Here is a 21,532-nt window from a genome sequence, read left to right on the forward strand (position 1 = left end):
CTGGAGACACCCTTATGGGGCAGGACTTGCTTCAGTGGGGCTTTGGTGCTCCCTGAGTCTGCTTCTTGAGTGTGTCCCTTATGGATGTGAAGAGTTGAAATCTGGTGTCTGACCAGGGGTACCCTGGCTCCTGGATCTCCAAGTCAACCACTGTGTGAGTCCACACAGCAGGAGCTACAGTGATTCCAGCAGATTTCTCCTCTTTGTTTGGGGTTTGGAAGTTTTGGAGCTCTCTGACCCAGCTGCAGTTTTTTAGGTTAGGCTGCAAAAGCCCAGGTAATTCCTTTGTGCAGCTGCGCACAGTTTGGGTAGGGAAGTAAATTGAGTGGGGCGGGGTCTCAGAATCACCAGGGCGGAGCAAATAGCAATGGCTGTAGTCAGCCTCTTTGCCTGTGTCCGGAGTCCCTCTGTGTCCCCCGAGTCCCGTGCCCCGACAGTAACAATGATCCCTGCGAGCAGCTCTGCAAGAAAGCCACCCTCGCTTTCCGACCCGCTGCAAGACAGTCCAGTTTCTCCCCATAGGAGTCTGGGACCCCAGAATCTCACCTTAAATGAGCTCAGTGCATTGAAGAGCTTGTATCTCCTTCCAATTGAAAAAAACCACGCGTCCAGGTGCAACCCGCTCGCATGCCCTTTGTACCTCTGTTCTTGGCACCTCTGCACCTCCTACCCATTCTTAATGCGCTTCTTTCTTTCCTTCAAGTTGTAGAACTTCCACTCGGCCATCTTTCACGTGGTTCTGGATGATAGCTGTTTTGTCTTATAGTTGTAGTTTCAATGTTGTTGTGGGGAGCAGCATGCACAGGTTTATACCTTATGCCGCCATCTTGGTTCCCCAAGGTATCTTTTTTATTGTTGTTGCAATGGTAAATGGAATAGTTTTTTTAGTTTCTCTTCCTGAGAGTTCATTATTGATATATAAAAATGCCATCTATTTCTGGTTGTTAATTTTGTATCCTGTTACTTTACTGAATTTATTAAATCAAGTAGTTTTTTGTGGAGTCTTTAGGGTTTTCTAGGTACAATGTCATGTCATCTGAAAATAATGAAAGTTTCACTTCTTCCTTTCCAAATTTGATGCCTTTTCTTTTTTTTTCTCCTTTTTTCTTTTTTTTCTTTTCACTGTGGCTAGGACTTCCAGTATGATGTTGAATAAGAGTAATGAAAGCGGACATCCCTGTCTTGTTCATGTTCTTAAGGGAAATGCTTGTAGTTTTTGCCCATTGTCAAGATTGCTATGAGAGTCTGGTGTTGCATTGAGTCTGATGTTGGCTGTAGGGTAATCATATATGGGCTTTATTATATGAGGTATGATCCCTCTATTCCCATTTTGCTGAGAATTTTTACCAAAAATGGGTGCTGGATTTTGTTGAGTGCTTTTTCTGCATCTATTGGTATGATCATATGGTTTTCATATTTCATTTTGTTTACGTGATATATCACATTTATTGATTTTCAAATATTGTACCTGCTTTGTATCCTTGGGATAAATTCCACTTGGTCATGGTGAATAATCTTTTTAATACATTGCTGGATCAAATTTGCTAATATTTTGTTGAGAACTTTTGTGGAGAGCAGCTACAGTGTTTGGACAGGTTCAAGCCTTGGACTAATGAGAGGGCACAGTCCTCTCATTGCCACGTGCAAGTCCCAGTTTGGGGGGCAGAGCCCTCCCAGCACAATTGTAGCCAACAGCTATAGTTGTAAGCTTGAACCTATGGTCTGAACACGTGGCCCCACATGCCTGAGTAATATGGGCTTGTTAGAGTTCAGGTGCATGTAATTGAGTAGGATCGAAACCCACGAGAATGCTGTAAACATCTTGACCACTCCCTTACTTTGCCTTGTGGAATCTGGCTATAAAATAAAGACATGGCTTGTAGTCCGTGGTGCTGTCTCTCCATCTGAGAGGGCAGTGTCCCACCGAGACCCAGCTTTCTTCTCTTGTCTGTCTTTTCTAATCCTTCCCTGCTCCCACTCAGGCTCACTGAACCTGGCTGAGCTGGCGCAGCACAAAAGGCACCCAATCTGGGGCTGAGTATGCCATGGCCGTGCCAGCCCACCACATATGGCGCTTGAACAGGGACTGAGTTCTGGGGAATAGGGACTGAGTACAGGGGAACTATACTTGGAAGGTGAAAGGAGGCTCCAGTAGGCACACACAGAAAGCAGAAATAGAAAAATAAAAGGAAAAGCTGAAAGCAAAAGTAAGGTAAGGAGCCGAGGTTTGGTAGTAGCTCAGTGTAAAACTTGGGAAATTCAGGGTCCTTGGAAGGGGATCCCTAAAAACAATGCTTATTGGAGCATTTTTAAATTTCTTAGGTAGAAACAAGCAGTAGAAAATAAGTTTATTCTTGTTTATGTTGTAAGTTGGTGGTCTAGTTTTCCTTTCTTTCTTTCTTTCTTTTTCTCTTTCTTTCTTTCTTTCTTTCTTTCTTTCTTTCTTTCTTTCTTTCTTTCTTTCTTTCTTTCTTTCTTTCTTTTTTTCCTTCCTTCCTTCCTTCCTTCCTTCCTTCCTTCCTTCCTTCCTTCCTTCCTTCCTTCTTTCTTTCTTTTCTTGTCTTCTCTTGTCTTCTCTTCTCTTTTCTTTTCTTTTCTTTCCTTCCGCATGTACCTGTCTAATTTTCCTAGCGCCATTTATTGAAGAGACTATCTTTTACTCCATTGCCTGCTCTTGCCTCCTTTGTCAAATATTATTTGAGCATAATGGCTTGGTTCTGAGTTATCTGTTCTGTTCCATTGATTTATATGCCTGTTCTTTTGTCAGTATCAGGCTGTTTTGAGACAAGTGGATTTGTAGTATAACTTAATATGTGGTATTGTGATTCCTCCCACTGTTCTATTTTATCAAGATTGCTGAGGCTATTTGTGGTCTGTTTTTGGTTTCATACAAATTTTTGGTAGTTTTACTTTTTTATTTATATAAATTGATTTCAGAGAGGAAAAGAGAGGGAAAAAGAGATGGAAACATCAATGATGAGAGAGAAAATCATTGATGGGCTGCATCCTGCATGCCCCCTTCTGGGGATTGAGCCCACAACCCAGGCATATTCCCTGACCAGGAATCGAACTAGTGATCTCTTGGTTCATAGGTTGACACTCAACTACACAGTGTGGGCTTTATTTAACTCTTTATTTTATCTTCATGTGTGGGAAGAGATAAGACCATAAATTTAAAACAAATTAAACAACTATCCCAACATGAATCATAAAAGAATTCATTATTTCCTGGTGATCTGAAAGGCAATTTTATCATATACTGAGTATTTTTGTGTTTGGCTGAGCTTTCTATTCTATTCTATTGACCTATCAGATAATCTTACACTGGTATTGTTCTATTTTAATTATTATGACAAGGCCCCTTTATTTTAAAAAATATTCTTTGCTATTGTCATGTAGATGAACTCTAGATTTTATTCTAAATCAACAAAAATGAAATAAAAACCCCCTCTGGGTTTGAAGCTTAAAAAAACAACAAGAATGTGCCATGCATAAAGCAAAGGATTCCAGAAAAAAAAAACAAATTCGCTTTGACTTTAATGCAGTTGAATCACTTTTGTTATTCAGCAAGCAACCAATGTAGTATGATGCCCGTATATATTTTTTAAAGGTGGTTTTATTCTTTCTTTCCCTATGTCCACCAATTTAAAATCTGAAAATGAAGGCTCCATTACCAACACTAAAACTTTATCATTTATAGCCCCTAGGTGCATAGGATTGGATCAGACCACTTGTGTTCTATTTCTTGTGTTGCCCTATTACTATGCCTGAAGACCCAAGTTTGCTTTAGCTGCAGCATAGGGACTGAGACCTGCTTCAGCTGAATGGAGGTGAGGTGCATTTTTAGTGAAGGGCTTATTTGTTTCTATTACTTTTCTGCAAACTTTTCTTTTCTTTCTTTCTTTTTTCCCCAAAATTTTCTTCAAAGCAGCAGGTCCCAGGAGCACACAAAACAACAGTACTAAAGCCTTATTCATAGGCTTTTCCCTGGAAAAGCTCTTACCTAAAGATAAAGCAAATTGATAAACTGAAGGTACCTTTCTTATTACTCCATGGGGGTGGGGAATGTGCAGAGCTCTGTGTATATACATATTCATGCCCACCAAATTGTTGCTGCAGTGGGGGTTGTTTTCATACAAATCTTGAGAGAAAAGTCAAAGGTGCTTCAGCCTTGTACTGTGTATATACACTGAGTGGCCAGATTATTATGACCACCTGACGTTTGTAGGTAAATTGGCTATAATTTCGCGAAGAAGTTGCTAGAGGGCCAGACCATTATAAATAGGGAAGCAGGTTGTTTACCACAACAGTAGAAGTGATTTTTTTCTGAAGATATGGGTAAACAATGCAATTTAACAGCCTTTGAACGTGATACACACACACACACACACACACACACACAGATTATTATGACCACCCCATCAGTACTTCGTTGGGCCACCTTTTACCTTCAATACTGCGGCAATTCTTCTTGGCATTGACTCCACGAGATGTTGAAAGGTGATGTGAGGAATCTGACACCATGCCTGATGAATAGCACTGTCTAGTTCTGTGAGATTTGGTGGTTGTGGAACCAACTGCCTGATGGCTCTTTTAACTTTGTCCCACAAATGCTCAATTGGATTGAGATCTGGTGATTGTGGGGGCCACCTAAGCAAGGTAAAGTCTCCTGCATGTTCTTGAAACCACTCCTGCACAATACGAGCACCGTGGCATGGCGCACTGTCTTGTTGGAAGAAGCCATCTCCATTGGGATACGCCATCAACATGATAGGATGAACTTGATCAGCAACGATACTTAGGTATGTTGTGCTATTCAGACATTGTTCCACACAAATGAAAGGGCCCAAATCATGCCAGGAAAACATGCCCCAAACCATAACACTGCTCCCACCAGCTTGAAGGGTTGTACTCATGCATGTGGGGTGCATGCTTTCATGCTGTTTCCGCCAAATTCTCACTCTGCCATCTGCATGATGCAACAGGAAACGTGATTCATCGGACCACATGACTTTTTTCCAATGCTCGACTGTCCAATCCTTGTGTTTCTGTGTGAATTGGAGACATTTTATCTTGGTAACTGCAGACAGCAAAGTTGTTTGAACAGGCCTTCAGCTTCCATATCTCATACGATGCAGTGTACGGCTAATTTGCCTACAACCTCAGGTGGTCATAATAATCTGGCCACTCAGTGTATATTAAAAAACAAAGCTTTGTATGTTTTTATTACTTTAATTATTGTTATAAAAAGCCTGCCATTTTTAATATGTGGTTTTGGGGAATTTTTGTTTGTTTGCTTTCATGTTTGGGCTTTTTGTTTGTTTGTTTTTCTGGGTAAAAAGATCCCACATTCCTTGCTTTTAGTGTTTGTACTACTGCTGGTCAGGACATTAAATATTGAAGTGTTTTTAAAAATTAAGAAAAGTAAAAGAGCTTAAACATCCCTCTGGGAATTGGGATTGGATTAAATTTATAGCTTAATCTTGTGATAATCCACTTCTTTGCAACATTGAATATTTTCATCTAAGAACATGGCATACCCTTCTAGTTTAAGGTTTTTTATTGTTCTTCAGTGAAGCTTTATTTTGTAGATGAATATAAGTGTTTGGTGCTCCTTTTCAGGAACTGGAGCAATGGCATCTGTAGTAGGCAGCCTCTGATATGGCTCCCAAGGATCCCTGGTAGTTACTACTTTATGAAATCCCTTCTCCTTATGTGTGGGATGGACTTAGTGACTTGCTTCTCATGAATAGAATGTGGCAAAAGTGATGAGATATTACTTCTAGATTAGGTGATAGCAGGCTGTGACTTCTGTCTTGCTAAAACTCTCCCTCTCTCTACCCTCTCACTTACCTGCTCTGAAGAAACTAGCTGCCATGTGTGAGCTGCCTTATTGGAAGCCCCTGAGGCAAGGAACTGAGGCCCTCAGCCCAACAACCACAAGGAGTGGAATTCTGTCAACAACCATGTGAGTGGGCTTCCCACTTGAACCTTCAGCTGAGACCACAGCCTTGGCTAACTTGATTGTACTTTGTGAGCAAACTTGGACTAGCAGTAACCAGAAGCCGTTCCCAGAGCTGCAGGGACAGGGGAGGAATCAGTGTGACTGGAACCCAGAGAGAGCTGGAATGTTGGAGAATGGGTCCAGGTGAGAGCTGTGGTCAGGGACCCTCCCACTGCCAGAGAGAGGTCACTAAAGTAGGGAAGGAGCAGGAAGGAAACACTAACTTTACTCTCCTCCCAGCCCTGAGTCTCCAGCCCAGAATTCCACCAGGGAGTCTGGAGGAGTATGGTCTGTGAGGGTCAGCCTCCTGGGCTGGGGCTAGGCAGGGAAGGGAAGGATTCGTGTCTAACAGGTTTTTAACATTCACTTCCAGGTCTTTTATTACAACAACTTCCCCATACTGATTTTTTGTTTACTATAGTTTTGCTAATTTTGCTTTATTCCTGCATGCTAAGAGTTCATCTCTGAGAATTTCCCCCCGCTGAAAGGTGGAGCCATGCATGGCATGTATTCTAAATTCTGACATTAGGAAAGTCTTTCTGTGGTCTTCATGCTGATAGCCCCTGCAGATTGTTGAAATTTTAGGATAAACTGTGATCTCTCAAAATTCTGTAGAAGAGTGGTTCCCAAAGTGCATTCCAATGAGTGCACAGATGGAAAAGGGTTTCATCATCAAATAAATTTGGAAATCTATGCTTGCTAATATCACTAATTTAACAAGATGCACAAACATTTTAAACCCCCCCCCCAAAAAAGCTTCAATATAAGAGTTTGTCCTTTTTCTGATTCATTCAGCATTTATCAAGTTTGTTTTATGACATAAGCTTTTCCCCCCTCCAACATAAGCACTTCCCAACATTCCATGAAATCTCTCTTCCAATTATACATTTTCAGGAATGTAGATTGTTTCTTATTTCTTTACCCTTAAAATGGGCAAAATCCTGCATGGTATTTCTAAGTATTTGTTTCTTTTTATTAATTTGACTTAGGTAAAAGGGTACCTTTTAACTTTACAGGCTCAGGGTTTTCATCAGCTCAGAAGTATTGTCTCCTCTCTTCTTTGATTCTTGTTTTGTTTCATTTGTTTTGTTTCTCCTTTGATGTTTATTATGCTCTCTCCCTTAGTTTTTTTTCCGTTGGGCTTTCCCCTGCATTCTCATAGAACTCCTATCTGTTCTTCACACGTAATGATTCAGTTTCCTGTAGTTTCCATTCTGGTTTTTTTTTTCATAATAAAGCAATTTTAAATCTGCAGCTACATTATTAGTTTCTTAACAGCCTTCCCCCCCCCCCCCCCCCCTTACATGGTTTGCTTTTGATTTCTACCTGCCTGTTAGCCAACAATCTTCTCATTTCATTCTTTCCATCTTGGTTTTCAACTGTCTTTTCTTAAGAGTTCACATTTTAATTAAATGAAGTGAGTACAAAGCAGATGTGGTCTGAAAGTTATTTGCGTTGCTGTGAAAAATCTTTTTCAAAGGATTCTTTCCTCGCCCTCTCAGGACACATTCTTCCCCCTTCATGATGCAGTCTTTTCAAAGACCCCATGAGTGTATATGCATGTGCAGGTGTGTTTGCTGTTTGTTACTTTTTCTTTAAAAATTGGTGTTTGTAAACTCTTATTACTGTCCCCAAGTGGATTCTCTTTAGCTCACCATCCACCTGGATGTTTTTCCAATTGTCTTATCATATTTTAGACCAAAGGACTGGTTAATGCACACTCATGTCCCTAGTTGGCTGTGGACACAAATTGCCTGTGACATACATCCCCTCGACTCATCTAGAATTGACTTGTGGGTCCAGCTGGCTGCAGGTTGTGCGCGTGTGTGCGCGCACGTGCGCTGTTCTTCTTTCTCCACTCAAGTAGAGACTTCCAGTGCCATGACCAGCTCAGGGATCTAGTTGGGCGTCTAGTTGGGAGTTGGCCGGGGCAGGCCCAGTGGGGCACAGGCAGGGTCTATGTGCCAGGCTGATTTTCTAGGTAACTGATGTAGCCATGACAAGACTTGCACCCACCCTTTCAGGAAAGGAGAAATGTGGAATCAGGGAGAAGCTGATTCAGGGAGAGCTTCCCCCCATTATCTACTTGTACTAGTGACCATATGTACCCCAAGGCCTCCCTGTCAGCCCCTTCCACAGGCTGTTGATCCACAGCATTGAATATGCAAATGGCATATTCTCTGCAAGCTCATGTCCTACCCCCACCTCCAAATTTGGGGGCAGTAGGCAAATGCTGCCAGCATCTCATCTGCTTGCTTTTCCTGGTACAGTGTTGCTCTCTCAGAAACTGGAGGTGCGAGTCAGCCCTTGGGTCTCCCTTAGATCTGGATTTGCACATTTCCCACAGACTCCCAGCATTCCTGGATTGGGAATTAGCCTTCCTTTCTTTTTGATTAGTTTGGCTGGGCTCTGAGAGGGAGGAGAGCCCTGTGCCAGCATAACAGGATGTTGCTTGTCACTTTTCCTCCTGTTCTGCAAGGCAGCTAAGACCCAAAACTGAACATGAAGACATCAGGGCCCCTGTGTCCCTACATTCAGAGAATCGCACATCTCCCTTCTGTGAGGCTTGCAAGAGGATTGCACTGGCTCTTCTCTGTCAACCTTGACACCTGGCGGTGAGTGTAAGAGCAGTAGGGGTGGGGGGAGAGGGAGCAACTGTTGTGTCGCTGGCAGAAGCTACTCTCCACAGGAAATTTATTTTAAGGCAAGACTAGCATGGTGGGTGTCTGCTTCATCTGGGGACTCTGTGATATACCTTGAGCTGCCTGGGTAGGGGAAAGGAGAAATAGGAGACAGACAGGAGGCGGAGAGAGCACTACAGAGAGAGCTGCACTCAGCTGCGATGCTGGAGCCCACCCAGGAGAACCTTACTTCGAAGGATGCACAGGTCCTCCAGAGGGACTCAGCTTTTGAACAGTGGGCATAGCCAGAGAAGCAGTGACAGTCCACTCAGGAGAGGACAGTCTCATGAGATTCCAATCCCTCTCCTAGTCCCCAGTCCCAGGGATCCATAGAAGAGAGAGGGGGAGGACAGCCACAGTCTGTCTGAGCAGTGGCGGGGTTGACTGGAGGAGGGGAACAGGAACAAGTCTTGCTTACTGACTGAGACTGTTCTGAGAGATGGGAATGCAGGGGACTTGTGCAGTGCAGCTACTGTGTCACGCAGAGCCCTGCCACTCAGTTGGGTTAGAGGGCAGTTGTTAGAAAACAATTTCCTGTTTATACTCCAACAAACTGAGACTATAATAAATATGTTACACTTGAGAAAACATTTCTTAAAAGCAAAAAGAAAAAAATAGCTTTGGAACTTTTTAGGGTTAGGGAATGTACGAAAGTGTAGGATGGGAACATGTGTGAGTGAAGATGAAGAGAAGCAGGGGACCAAGGAGTCAAGGAGCATGTCCTTGTCCCTTTGCTTACAAGTAACAGAAGCCCAACTAATACAAACTTGAGTAAAGTGGGGCTTACTGCAGGGACCTTGGAGCACCTCGCAGAATCTAAGTAGGAATCTAGTAATTCACCGAGTGGAGGGGCGGTGATACCGGTGGGCATGAGTGGCATCTGGAACCAGGGGTGTGTGAACCATGAAAACCTCTTCAATCCCTCATTTTCCATTCCTGCTGCAGGTCAGCTTCTTTCTCTCCTCTCACTGCAGACTGGTTCGGTCCACAAGACAGAAGTGATGGCCACCGACAGCTTCCAAGTGTTGTAATGGGAAGGTTTTGTTACAGACAGAACTGGTTCCCAGTGACTCTAAGTCTAAATACCCCAGAGAAGGGCCTCACTGGCCATGTGAGGCCAGATGCACACCCTGCAGAGGCAGCCTGGTCCAGGAGGGCAGCTCCTGGGGAGCAAGGAAGAACCCAGGAGAAAGAGGGTCAGTGCCTGTCGTCAGGCAGTCTCAACCCTTGTTCCGGGCAGGAATCTGACCCTATGGCCTTCTACAAAGACCAGGACTCTGTTGACCCCACCATCCCTCCACCTCCTAGGGTGCCAGGTAAGCTGCAGAGGTTCTGATCACACTGTGTCCTTCACCCCTCTTGAAGCCCATGGAAAGGGAGACAATAGCAGCAATAATAATAGCTGCATTTATTGTGCACCTGCTGTGTGCCAGGCTCTGGGCTGTGCTCTGTGAAAATTTTTATTTAATTCCCACAGCAACTGTATTATTTCCATCCATTCTGAAGATAAGAATGCAGAGGCTTGGGAAGGTTAGGAACCCAAGGTCATGTGGCTCCCAAGTCCATATTTTTTACCATCAAGTTCTCCTGCCTCCACCTCTGGGCCTTGGTCCTTCCAGAGGTGATAGAAAAATCTCCCTGGACCAGGGTATACTTCTGTTGTGTGGACTTACAGGCATCACAGCCAGAGTCTAGGGCAGGGGTGGGCAACCCCTGGCACGCGTGCCAAACATGGCACGCCAGTAACTTTTGCTGGCACGCGAAACCCTCTCTTATAATCTTCCATTTACAATTTTTGTCTTAATATCGACTTTTTTATTTTTCAGATAAATTCAGTGTAGGTGCATCTTAGATAAATAAATAATTTTACATAACAAGTTATCTTAAAGACCATAGACATGGATTGACGAGAGAGGGGAAGAGCAATTTCTATGCCTCTGCCTTAACTCTCCCTGCCTTCCTAGATCCGACCAGTGTTTTGGTTTCATCCGCATACTCTTGTGAATCTTTGTTCTCAGTGATGAATTTTGTTAAGTCTCATAATATGAGTAGCCTGACGGATGAAAGTAGTAGCTCGTGCATATCTCTGAAGGTCACGAAATATAAACCCGATGTAAAATCTCTGTCATCAGTGATGCAGCAGCAAAAGTCCCACTGATAATATCAAACGGAGTCATAAAGTTTTCTGACAGACTATCAGTGTACATGTATACATTAAAAAATAAATGTATTTTTCATCATCATATACTGTGTTTTTGTCGCTCGAATGAATTTTATTATTTCTTCAAGGTTCTTCACATATGTACACCTTTAGAGATATCAAGTAGGCGTAACATGTTCTCAAAAAATTAGGGTTGGCACACAGAAGAATTTTGAGTCAGAGATTTTGCTGGTTTTGGCACGCACTCACAAAAAGGTTGCCCACCCCTGGCCTAGGGACCCCCCCCTGGGGCCTGGCTGTGTCCCTGTGAGGTTTTCAGAGGGTCCGTATGAGCATCCGAGGAGGTGATTCTGCTGTAAGCAGCTGCTGTGCTGAGTGGACACATAGCTGGATCCTCCATCCTGGTGGCTTTGAAGACAGAAGGGGCTCTTTGGACCTCCATCTCCTTTCTCTTCCTCCCTTCTGGTTTTCCTATTTCCCACACTAAAAGGAGGCGAGTCCCCCAGGCACCCAGTGCTTGCCAAACAGGCTCTATTGAGTTGAATGTGGGCTGCAGGCAGTGCTGTTGTCAGCAGAGGGCCATAAAGCCTCTACACACACACACACACACACACACACACACACACACACACACACACGGCCATCTTGCCCAGGAGGGCAGTGCAGAGGCGGGTTGGTGGAGGGATGTTGGGGGTGAGGGGGCACTGCATGCTCTCGCCTCCCTGCCCATTCCTCCTGCCCCAGTTAGCCTATGGCCTATGCGCCTGCACCCTAACTGGAAAGATGTGCACATGCCCTCCTGTGTGTGTGTGTATATGTGTGTGTGTGTATGTGTGTGTATGTGTGTGTGTATGTGTGTATGTGTGTGTATGTATGTGTATGTGTGTGTGTGTGTGTGTGTGTGTGTGTGTGTGTGTGTGTCTGGTTCCCCAGGAAGCACATCTGACTGCCCCATAGTGTCAAAGAGGGAGGTCAGGGTCAGGACATAGGGACAGATACTCTGTCCATAACGAACTACTGATTTTACAGATCTTCTGGGTAGGCATAATTTTATGACTTCTGTTCTACTGTGGGACAAGCAAAGAATGTGTGACGGGCCCTAGCCAGTTTGGCTCAGTGGATAGAGCGTCGGGCTGCGGGCTGAAGGGTCCCAGGTTCGATTCTGGTCAAGGGCACATGCCTGGATTGTGGGCTCAATCCCCAGTCGGGGGTGTGCAGGAGGCAGCCAATCAATGATTCTCTCTCATCATTGATGTTTCTAGCTCTCTCTCCCTCTTCCTTCCTCTCTGAAATCAATAAAGAAATATATTTTTTTTTAAAAGAAAAGAATGTGTGACAGGAAGGGATGAACTGTTATCAAGCTCTCCCTCTGTGCCAGGTCTCGGCTAGAAGCTTACACCTATTATGCTGGTTGACCATCCCAGCAGTTCTGTGAGCCACGAAATATTAGCCCCGCTGTGCAGACAAGGACCATGAGGCTCAGGGAGGTTAAGTAACTTGCCTGAGCTCACACACTAGGAAGTGGTAAAGCTAAGATTTGAACACTAGTCTTTCCAAAGTCCATGCTGGTTTCACATTTTCTAAACTGGTCCTCTCAAACGACTTTTCCTCAATGCAGACCACAACAAAAATGGGCTGGAGAGCAGCCCAATGAAGTTCCAGGAGCAGCAGATGGTTCATGACTGGAACGACACAGCTGGGCAATGAAAGAGCATGGACAGTTTGCGACTAGTTGGTAGATGCCAAGGAATAAGGGACTATATTTAGCTGTTTTCTGTGGGCTAGTTGGTTGATAGGGAGTAAGGGCCCAGGTTTGGGGGAGGGAAGAAGGGAGGGAAAGAGGTAGGGGGGGGAAGGAGGGAAGAGGGGGTTGAGCTTTGACCTATGAACCAGGAGGTCACGGTTCCATTCCCGATCAGGGCACATGACCAATTTCAAGCTACCAACATGATGCCACTGAATGCAGAATTGGGAAAAGATTTAAAAATCTTTTGTTGGTTTTTTTGCATCAGTACAAGCTGACTTCAGTACATTGCCAGGCAAGGGGCAGGGTGTGAATCGGGGAGCCTAACCTCACGGATGTACTGATTCAGCCAGGAGAGCCACCAGGCAGACTCTAGATCTGCTCATCCCTTCACCACTGATTAAGAAGGGAGAATAAAGCCCTAGACCAGTGATGGCGAACCTATGACACACGTGTCAGAGGGTGACACGCGAACTCATTTTTTGGGTTGATTTTTCTTTGTTAAATGGCATTTAATATATAAAATAAATATCAAAAATATCTTTGTTTTACTATGGTTGCAAATATCAAAAATTTTCTATATGTGACACGGCACCAGAATTAAGTTAGGGTTTTTCAAAATGCTGACACGCCGAGCTCAAAAGGTTCACCATCACTGCCCTAGACAGTTGTCGGCAAACTGCGGCTCGCGAGCCACATGCGGCTCTTTGGCCCCTTGAGTGTGGCTCTTCCACAAAATACCACGTGCAGGCGCACATGTACAGTGCGATTGAAACTTCGTGGCCCATGTGCAGAAGTCAGTATTTTTGCCCTAGGAGGGAATTTCCTTCAGAAATAATCAAACCACTTAGCAATTTACTTGCCTAAATATTTTTTACCTAATTTAAAATTGCTCATCACGTGAGTAATTGGGCAATGCATTATTGAATTACTGAGAGATTTAGTGCCTAAATGGAAGAAGCAATCAAACATTAGCATTTTTTAATCTGGTAGATGATTGGCACCTAAGGAGGTATTCCCACTGTGGCTGGTGGCTGGGGTTGTGGGGGAGACCTGGTTCTATGGCCTCTCTTGCAGGCTGCTCCATGGCATAAGCTTGAATGCTGTAGAAGCAGGTTTCACTGTCAGCTAGGTATGGGCCTGGTCACCTCCCAGGCCCTGTCATGATGCTAATTGCCTTTGTTCATCGCTCCCTGTTTTCACTTTTGTCACTGAATTCTTCTATTTTTGCCCTTGGCTTTTGCCATTTCTGTCTTACTCTCCCTTTCTCATGCTATCTTTCTCTTTGTTTCTGCCTCTGTTTCTATTTACCTTGTCTTACTCTGTCTTCTTCCCTCCCTCTGTGTTTTTTTTGTTTGTTTTGTCTATGTTTGTTTTATCTCTCCATGTTTTCCTTTTCCTTCTCTCCTTGTCTCTCCCTTGCTGTTTCTCTTTTACACACACACACACACACACACACACACACACACACACACACACACACCTGGTCTCCCAGTTCCTTCCAGCTCTGGTTTCCATCTCACCTAGCTGAACTCTGGTCCCTGGCTCCATCCACATCCATCTTGGCATCATCCTGCCCAATTGACATCCCTCCCCCAAGCTGATTCTGCCCTGATTCTAAAGGAAGCTTAGAGCTGGGATCTGTGCTATAAACCCACAAACATTGTGTGGATTTCATCACACCCAGAGCCACATGTTGTGGGGAGCAGGTATGGGGACAAAAGCAGTAGTGGCTCTCTGAAGAAAACTAAATCCTTGATTTGTAGCATTTGCCAATTTCCATGGTGTAAATACTCTCATCATGGCTGAGTTCAAGATATCAACTTGATGTCAGTGAATGCAGAATTGGGAAGAGATGCAAGTTTCATTCTTTTGAGCCAGTTGTAAACAATAATATAAATGGAACCACTTTAAAGTGGAGCTGGATACCTCAAACCTTGGAATGTTAAAACAGGGCAAAATAACCTTTTGACTGGGCTTAGGGAAATACTGCGTCCAAAAAAATTTTTCGGGGGGGGGGCGGGGGCTGAAAGAAAGGGGCAAGGGGCGGGGGGAGGGAATAGGAGATATCTGTAATACTATCAACAATAAAAATAAATTTAAAAATTTTGCAAAAAAAACCCCCAGTTATTATGACTATTTGACTGATAACTTCTGGACTGAAAATCAACAACATTGCTTAGAATTAATATCAGTATGTATGTTATTTGCACACACAAAAAAATGTCTTCCTTCTACTGATGTATTGTTCCCCCTCCCCTCTCAAAAATATCCATCTCCTAATCACAGCACTGTTTGGACTTCTGCTGATTCATTGCATCTCAGAATAGCTTTTTAAAAAATCCTCACTGGAGAATTTCTATTGATTATTAGAGAGAGTAGAAGGGAGGGAGGGAGTGGGGGAGAGAGAGAGAAACATCGATGTGAGAGAGACACATTGATTGGTTGCCTCCTGCATGCACCCTGACTAGGGCCAGCATTTGAACCTGCAATCCTTTGGTGCATGGGCCAACGCTCTATCCACTGAGCCACACCAGCTATGGCACAGAGTAGCTGTTCTTATTGATCTCAAATAAATGCTTGTTTGCCTCTCACTTTGAAATAACTTTTTATTTTTTAGGTTAACACCATGCAAGCTGATCACCGGGCAAGGGGATGGGGCTTCCTGCCTGCCTGCAGGGCCTTGGAGGGAGGGGAGCTGCTGGCACAGCAGCCTCTCCAGGACAAGGTCTCACTCTGGGCCAACAGTCTATTCCATCCTGGCTACTTCTTCCTCGTAGCTGACTTCACAGTATGCTGACTAGGCAGGAAGTCCAGGATTTGCCTCCCTAGTCACAAAGGAAGGCCGCCAAGACAAAATGCTTGACCGAGCATGAAGTAGAAAGGTACAAGGGGGCTCCAGGCACAGGCAGGGGCCAGCATGTGTGGGGGGGACGCAGCTGCTGTGGGTGGTGCATGGTGCTGGTGACCACTGGGCTGGGAAGGGGGTAAGTGGTACAGAAGAGGCAGACACATCAGGACCATCCAGGGCCTTGGAGACTGAGCGAAGGAGCCTGGTCTCTTTTGGTTGGCAGTGGAGAGTAACATGATCGGTTGCTGCCTTGGTTTGGTTTCCACGAAAACAGGCGTGTGTTTTTGTTTTATTTTGCTTTTTTGTTAATCCTCATCAGAGGATCTTTTCCCTTATTTCCTTTAGAGAGAGTGGGAGGATGGGGAGAAGGGAGAGAGGGAAGGAGGGAGGGAGGAAGGGAGGGAGGGAGGGAGGGAGGGAGGGAGGGAGAGAGAGAGAGAGAGAGAGAGAGAGAGAGAGAAATCGATTTGTTGCCTCCTGAATGAGCCCCAACTGGGGCGGGGATAGAACCTGCAACCCAGGTACATGCCCTTGACCAGGAATGGAACCCAAGACCCTTTGGTTGGCCAGGTTGAAAACAGGCATTTTGACAAGGATTGGGGTGAAGCCACTTTTTTGGGAGGTGGTTCCAGGAAGCAGAGGAGAAAGCAGGGAAGTGAGACTGGGTAGAGAGGCAAGTCAATAAAAGGTGTGTTAATGATCAGGCCACAGCTGTGGGCAACTCCTGGCCCAATCCCAGTGGGGACCCCCTGATATGCAAAACATGCCTTAGAACTATTCCATGGAGGGGCAAGGAAGCAGTATTTAGCCACCAACTCCCACCCCTGGTCGGTTATGGGTTGCTCCTGGGACATTCATGCTCCAAGCATTCCAGTCTGACCCATGTGGGGGCCAAGTCCAGTCCAGGGCCACAGAATGGCCTTTTGAAGAGAAACCAAGAAGCCGAGGGATGGGCAGGATGGAGAGCAGCAGAGAAGCCAGACCTTACTGGAGCCTTTGGATTGGGCAGCACCAAGGTTGTTGGTGACTCTGGGGAGGGCAGTGTTGTGGGAGAAAGGAACAGAAGCCAGACAGGACTGACTTATGGGAGAATGAGAGATAACACAGAGAATGTAAACTACTCTGAAAAATATGGAAATGGGAAAGCTATTGGAAGGTACCTGGGGCTGGGGAAAGGGGCTACCAGCAGATTGGGGAGTTACTCAGAGCCAGGGAGAGCCACCAGGTGGGCCTGCAGGAGCAGCAGCATACCACTCCTCCAGCTGCCAAGCCTAGATGGATGGAAGTGTAGGTGGGGCTCCCTAGAGCACCCCAGCCTGCACCTATTCCGACTGAGCTGCCAGGCCACTGGGCTGACACCTTGCACTTTGTCTTTCTCCTTGGAAGTCATGGATTAGCTCAGGGTGACCCAGTTCTGCGAGCAATTATTTTATTGATTGGAAACAGACCAGGCTTCTGCTCTCCAGGGGCACAGACCCCCATGGTGGGCATCAAAGGGTGAGAAAATGAGAAAGACCTGTCCTCGGAGAGAGAAGTTGCAGATAGACTCATGCAGCAGGCTGCGGGCAGGCACCGACGGAGGCACAGGGGAGAGTGGTGGAGGCCAGAGAGCAGGCAGCTGTTCTGAGTGGGCTGTGGCAGCCAAGACTTCAAAAATGAGAAACATTTAGGGGTAGAGAAAAGAGAGCACAGGCATTCTTGGATTTCAAAGACTTCTAGGCCTGCGTAAGCCTTCCTGGTAGCTAGATATCTCACGACCTAGGTCTCACTGCCTCCAGAGGCAGTCCTTCCATAGTCAGACCCCTCCCATTGTTCTTTGATGGAATCAGACTGTCATCTGGTCTTCCAGCTTAAGATAGAAGGCTACTTTCTTTGGTTTGGCTTCTTGGTGTTGCAAGCTGAATAGCTCTCCCCATCCCTTTAAAATGTCCACATTCTAATCCTCAGAACCTGGGGATGTTACCTTATATGGCAAAAGGGACTTTGCATATGTGATTAAGTTAGGGATCATGAGCTAGAGAGTTTATTCTGGATTATTTGGGTGAGCCCTATATTTAACCACAAGCGTCCTTACAAGAGGAAGATGAGAATTTGAGAGGAGGAAGTAGGAGATATGACAACGAAAGCAGAGGTTGGGGTGATGCAAGTAAGGGGCCATGAGCCAAGGAAGGCAGGAGGCCCCCAGAAGCTAGACAATGTGAGGAAACAGATTCTCCCTTAGAGCCCCCCAAAGGAGCCAACCCTGCTGCCACGTTGGAGGCTGATTTCAGACGTTTGGCCTCCAGAACTGAGAGACAAAAAATGAGTGTAGTTTTAAGCCACAAAGTTTGTGCTGATTTGTTACAGCAGCCAGAAGAAAGGAATACTGTACCTGTGAAGCACTCAGGGATGAAGGTTTGCGCTCAGGGATTTGAGTGGGGTTGCCTCTCACAGTGAAGGAAGCAGAGGTGGGCAGAGGGGCAGCTGCACTGCTGAGAAGGCACAGATGGCTCCGGATGGCCCTGCAGAGCTGCCCCAAGTCGGGGGAGAGATCCTGACCCGTGACCCACATGGAGTCATTGGCCGGGGCTGCCCTGGGAGCTCTCAGCAGGCCGTGCTCTCCTGGTCCTGCAGGGGGCGGGGCGCAGCTTTCTGAGCCACCTTCTTTTGGTCTGCAGGTCTGGTACTTTAACAACTAACATCCTAGACTTCCTCGTCTATTGTGGGCCTTTAAAGAGTGTCCACATCTCTCCCTGCAAGAAATTGGGGTCTTAGTCCCAGCTTCTGTAACTGTCACTACACACTCTCCATACAGTCTGTCTTTAATCTGGGGAAGAGCCCTAGTTATCTCCATGTCAACTCAGATAAACAAACTCAGAAAGGTGAAGTGAGTGCCCAAGGTCAGGGCCAGGACAATCCCTAGGTTTGCTTGGTGCCTCTTCACTGCCCTGTGACTTGGCTTCTCATCACCACCATTTTGTTATTAGCTGTGCCAACGGAGGCACTTAAACTCTTTTGGCCTGTGTTTGTTTGTTTTTTAAGTAGAACTCTACTCTCTGTCCTGCCTCTCTCCAGAGTTGTGTTCACCTGGCTCCAAGGAGACAAGATGTAGCCATCTTTGCATCCTGGCACACTGCTGCTCTGATTCCCTGGGCTCAGCAAGTTCACCCTGCCTGAACCTCCCCACCATCCTGTCCCTCATAGCTTTGAGCCCCTGATCTGAGGGGGGTGGGGGAAGGTCTCATTGTGCTTTTCAGGTGTGACTTGCCTCTTCAGCACAGTTTCCCTCAACGCTGGGAATCATGCAGGACTGCTCTGCATGGCCATGTGGTTTATGTGCTGGGTCTCAGCCACGGGAGGGGTGGGAGTGAAATCCAGCCCATTCTGGGCACATTTTAGCACAAGGCACTATCTGCCAAAGGGATGCATCTTCCCAGAGGGATAACCTTTATAATGCTCACACATGCCCTGCATGGTCTGCAGTGAGCTGTGAATATGTTGGCTTTGCAGGAACCCAGGGCTCACTGCTTAGCCCTCAAACTCTGTAGTCCAGAGTAGAAGGTGAGTGAGAAGCAAAACCCTACCCAACTCACAGCCACAGTAGCCATTGGAATCCCTTGGTGGAAGGTGGCAGGCCCTCCTAGAGACATGCAGAAGCCTGGAAACTCCTGGGTAGCCCACCTTAAAGCCTCTGACCCACTTTTCTCTGCCGACTCTGCATGGAGGCCCCAACGTAGGCTGAGCTCACTAGAGCCAAACACAGGAGGTCACAAGTGCCCTTCTTTCCACATGTATAATCACCCCAGAGTGGTTACTTCCTTACTCAGCTCTTCCTTCCTGGTCCTCTCTGTATGGGCTCCAGTTAACATGCCTCCAACCCAGACTTCATTGCATTCCTTCCATGGCTCAGAACGTCCATGGTTCCACCTTGTTTAGTTTGGCATTTAGCATGCATCACATACACGCACACATACACACACATGTACATGCACACACACACCTCCAAGGCCAACAGCTGCTCCTTTCTCTTTCTCCCCTAATTTTCCTTTAGCTTCCTGTCATCGCCTGTCCCCTAGATCTCTCGTCCAGACCTTTGCCCAGACTGTTGCCTTCCCGGGCCTCTTTCCTTACTCTCTTCTTTCCACTCTGCAGATACTGTTAACTTCCCTTATGGTTGCACAAAGTCCCTCCCCTCAAGTAGGACAGAGGGCCATCCCCAGCCTCAGGTGGGGCCGTGGGCCAGGGCAAGGAGCTCTGGTAGTGCAGCCTTGTGCCCTGAGTGCCTTGAGGACTGGTTTGAAGAGGGCTCCTGAGGTATCCTGTGGAGCTTGCACCAGTTGGCAGCCTCTGGCAAGGGAGCTCCCTGGCAAGGGTGGATGGCCCATCCAGCTATGAGCAGGTTCCAGTTCTCCAGAAGGCTCTGTGGGCTTCCCTTGTGGGGGTAATCAAAGGGAGAGAGCCTGAAGCTCATTAGATTCCTCAGCCACTGCTGTTCAGGATCCCAGAAGACTACCAGCCTGTGAGCCAGACAGTCCACATAAACTTACTGAGATTGGGGACCAGAGGTAACAAGGGTGAGTGACTGTCTCACATGCACTGACCCATATGGGAGCCACTAGCTCCATGTGGCTACTGGAGCCCTTGAAATGTAGTTAGTCACAACTAAGATGTGCTGAAAGTGTAAAATATGCACTGGATTTTAAAGACTTATACCAAAATAAGAATGTAAAAATCTCATTAATATCTTCGTATTGATTACATGTTGAAGCAACAATATTATGAATATACTAGAGGCCTGGTGCACAAATTCATGCACTGGTGGGGTCCAGCCAGCCTGCCCCGATGGGGGTGGGCCAGCTGGGGCAAGCGGCCGTGGGTGGGGCCAACTGGGGTGAGGGGCTGTGGGCTGGCCTAGGCCCTGATCGGGGTGGGGTGCCTGCTCTAACGCAGAGCCAGCTGGGGCAAAGGCCCGCAGGCGTTCTGGTCATTTCACTGTTTGGTCGATTTGTATATTAACCTTTTATTATATAGGATTGGTAAAGTAAATATTTTACCCATTTCTTTTTACTTTTAAAATTACTAAAATATTAAAAAACACATTTGTGGCACACAGTCTAGTTCTATTGGCTAGAAAAAACAGAGGCGGCCTCCAACTCCAGCCCCACACAGAGCCCTCCAACCCAGACTTCATTGCATTCCTTCCCTGGCTCAGACACAGCCATGGTTCCACCTTGTTCAGACTGGCATTTAGTGTGCATCCTAATGGCCCTGCTGGCCCTGATGCTGGCCCCGTGGCAGGAGGGCACAGCTCGTGTCATCACTGCTCCCTGTGCCTGCGTGACTCAGAGCAGAGCCTCTGCCGATGGGAACAGCAGCATCCTGGTGTGCACCTGTATGGTTTGTGGACCTAGGGAGGAGGCTGACAGACAGATAGGAGAGGGGACTGCCGAGTCCCGCTCTCTTCAGGCCACCTTGGGCAAACATGGGCCATCGGCTAGGCCATTAGGATTATTGCCACTCACAGTGAATTGTGCTGGATCACAGTGTGTATGTGTGAGGAGGGATTCCAAACAAAGAAAGGGGGTGTGGAATTGCCCAGAGATGCTTCCAGGGGAACCCTGATGGCTCTTCCGCCCTAAGCTAATGGCCAGTGCCCAGCAAATCTGCAGCCAGAGTGAAAGACTTAGGACCTCTGAGCGCCACAAACAACAACTGATTCTATCTCTCTGCCCCTCTTCCAGCCTCCCAAAGCAGTCTGGCCAGAGGTCTAGGCTTCCTCCTCTCTCACCCCTTCACCCCAGTGGAGTACAGGGATTGCAGAGTGACTCTCACAATCTGGGCAAGGTGTTTTCTCCCTGGGACAGCCCGGTCTCCCATGGAGTCCTGGCTCGTGGAGGAGGTGCGCCCTCTGCAGGACAATATGTGCAGGTGTAGGTTCCACCAGAAGGCTCAACTGTACCTTGCAGCTGTCAGAAGCCACAGGTTTTGGAGAGGCCATCTCTCCTGTGGCTACTGCTTCTTAGGTTAAAGAATAAATGATATTGGTGCACTTGACTCCTGAAGTGTCTGCCCGACAGCTACCAGTTCTTTGAGTTGAAGTTAGCTGGACTAA

General features: G+C 46.4%; 1 long non-coding RNA gene across 2 annotated transcripts in view; it reads left to right on the forward strand.

Moving 5' to 3' along the window:
• Nucleotides 1-10,884, forward strand: part of LOC139020747 (uncharacterized) — a 24,265-nt gene extending 13,381 nt beyond the window's left edge. Inside the window, exons 2-4 of one of the 2 annotated variants that reach the window (XR_011473354.1) lie at nt 5,865-5,968; nt 8,484-8,619; nt 9,631-10,884. This is a non-coding gene — a long non-coding RNA (uncharacterized lncRNA). The remainder of the gene's footprint in view (nt 1-5,864; nt 5,969-8,483; nt 8,620-9,630) is intronic. The other variant, XR_011473353.1, reaches the window with a different exon arrangement.
• The last annotated feature ends 10,648 nt before the right edge of the window (nt 10,885-21,532 follow it).

This window comes from Myotis yumanensis, unplaced genomic scaffold (genome assembly GCF_028538775.1).
Source record: "Myotis yumanensis isolate MYYU_CA2020_CCGP unplaced genomic scaffold, mMyoYum1.0.hap1 SCAF_1, whole genome shotgun sequence".
Classification (NCBI taxonomy): Eukaryota; Metazoa; Chordata; class Mammalia; order Chiroptera; family Vespertilionidae; genus Myotis; species Myotis yumanensis.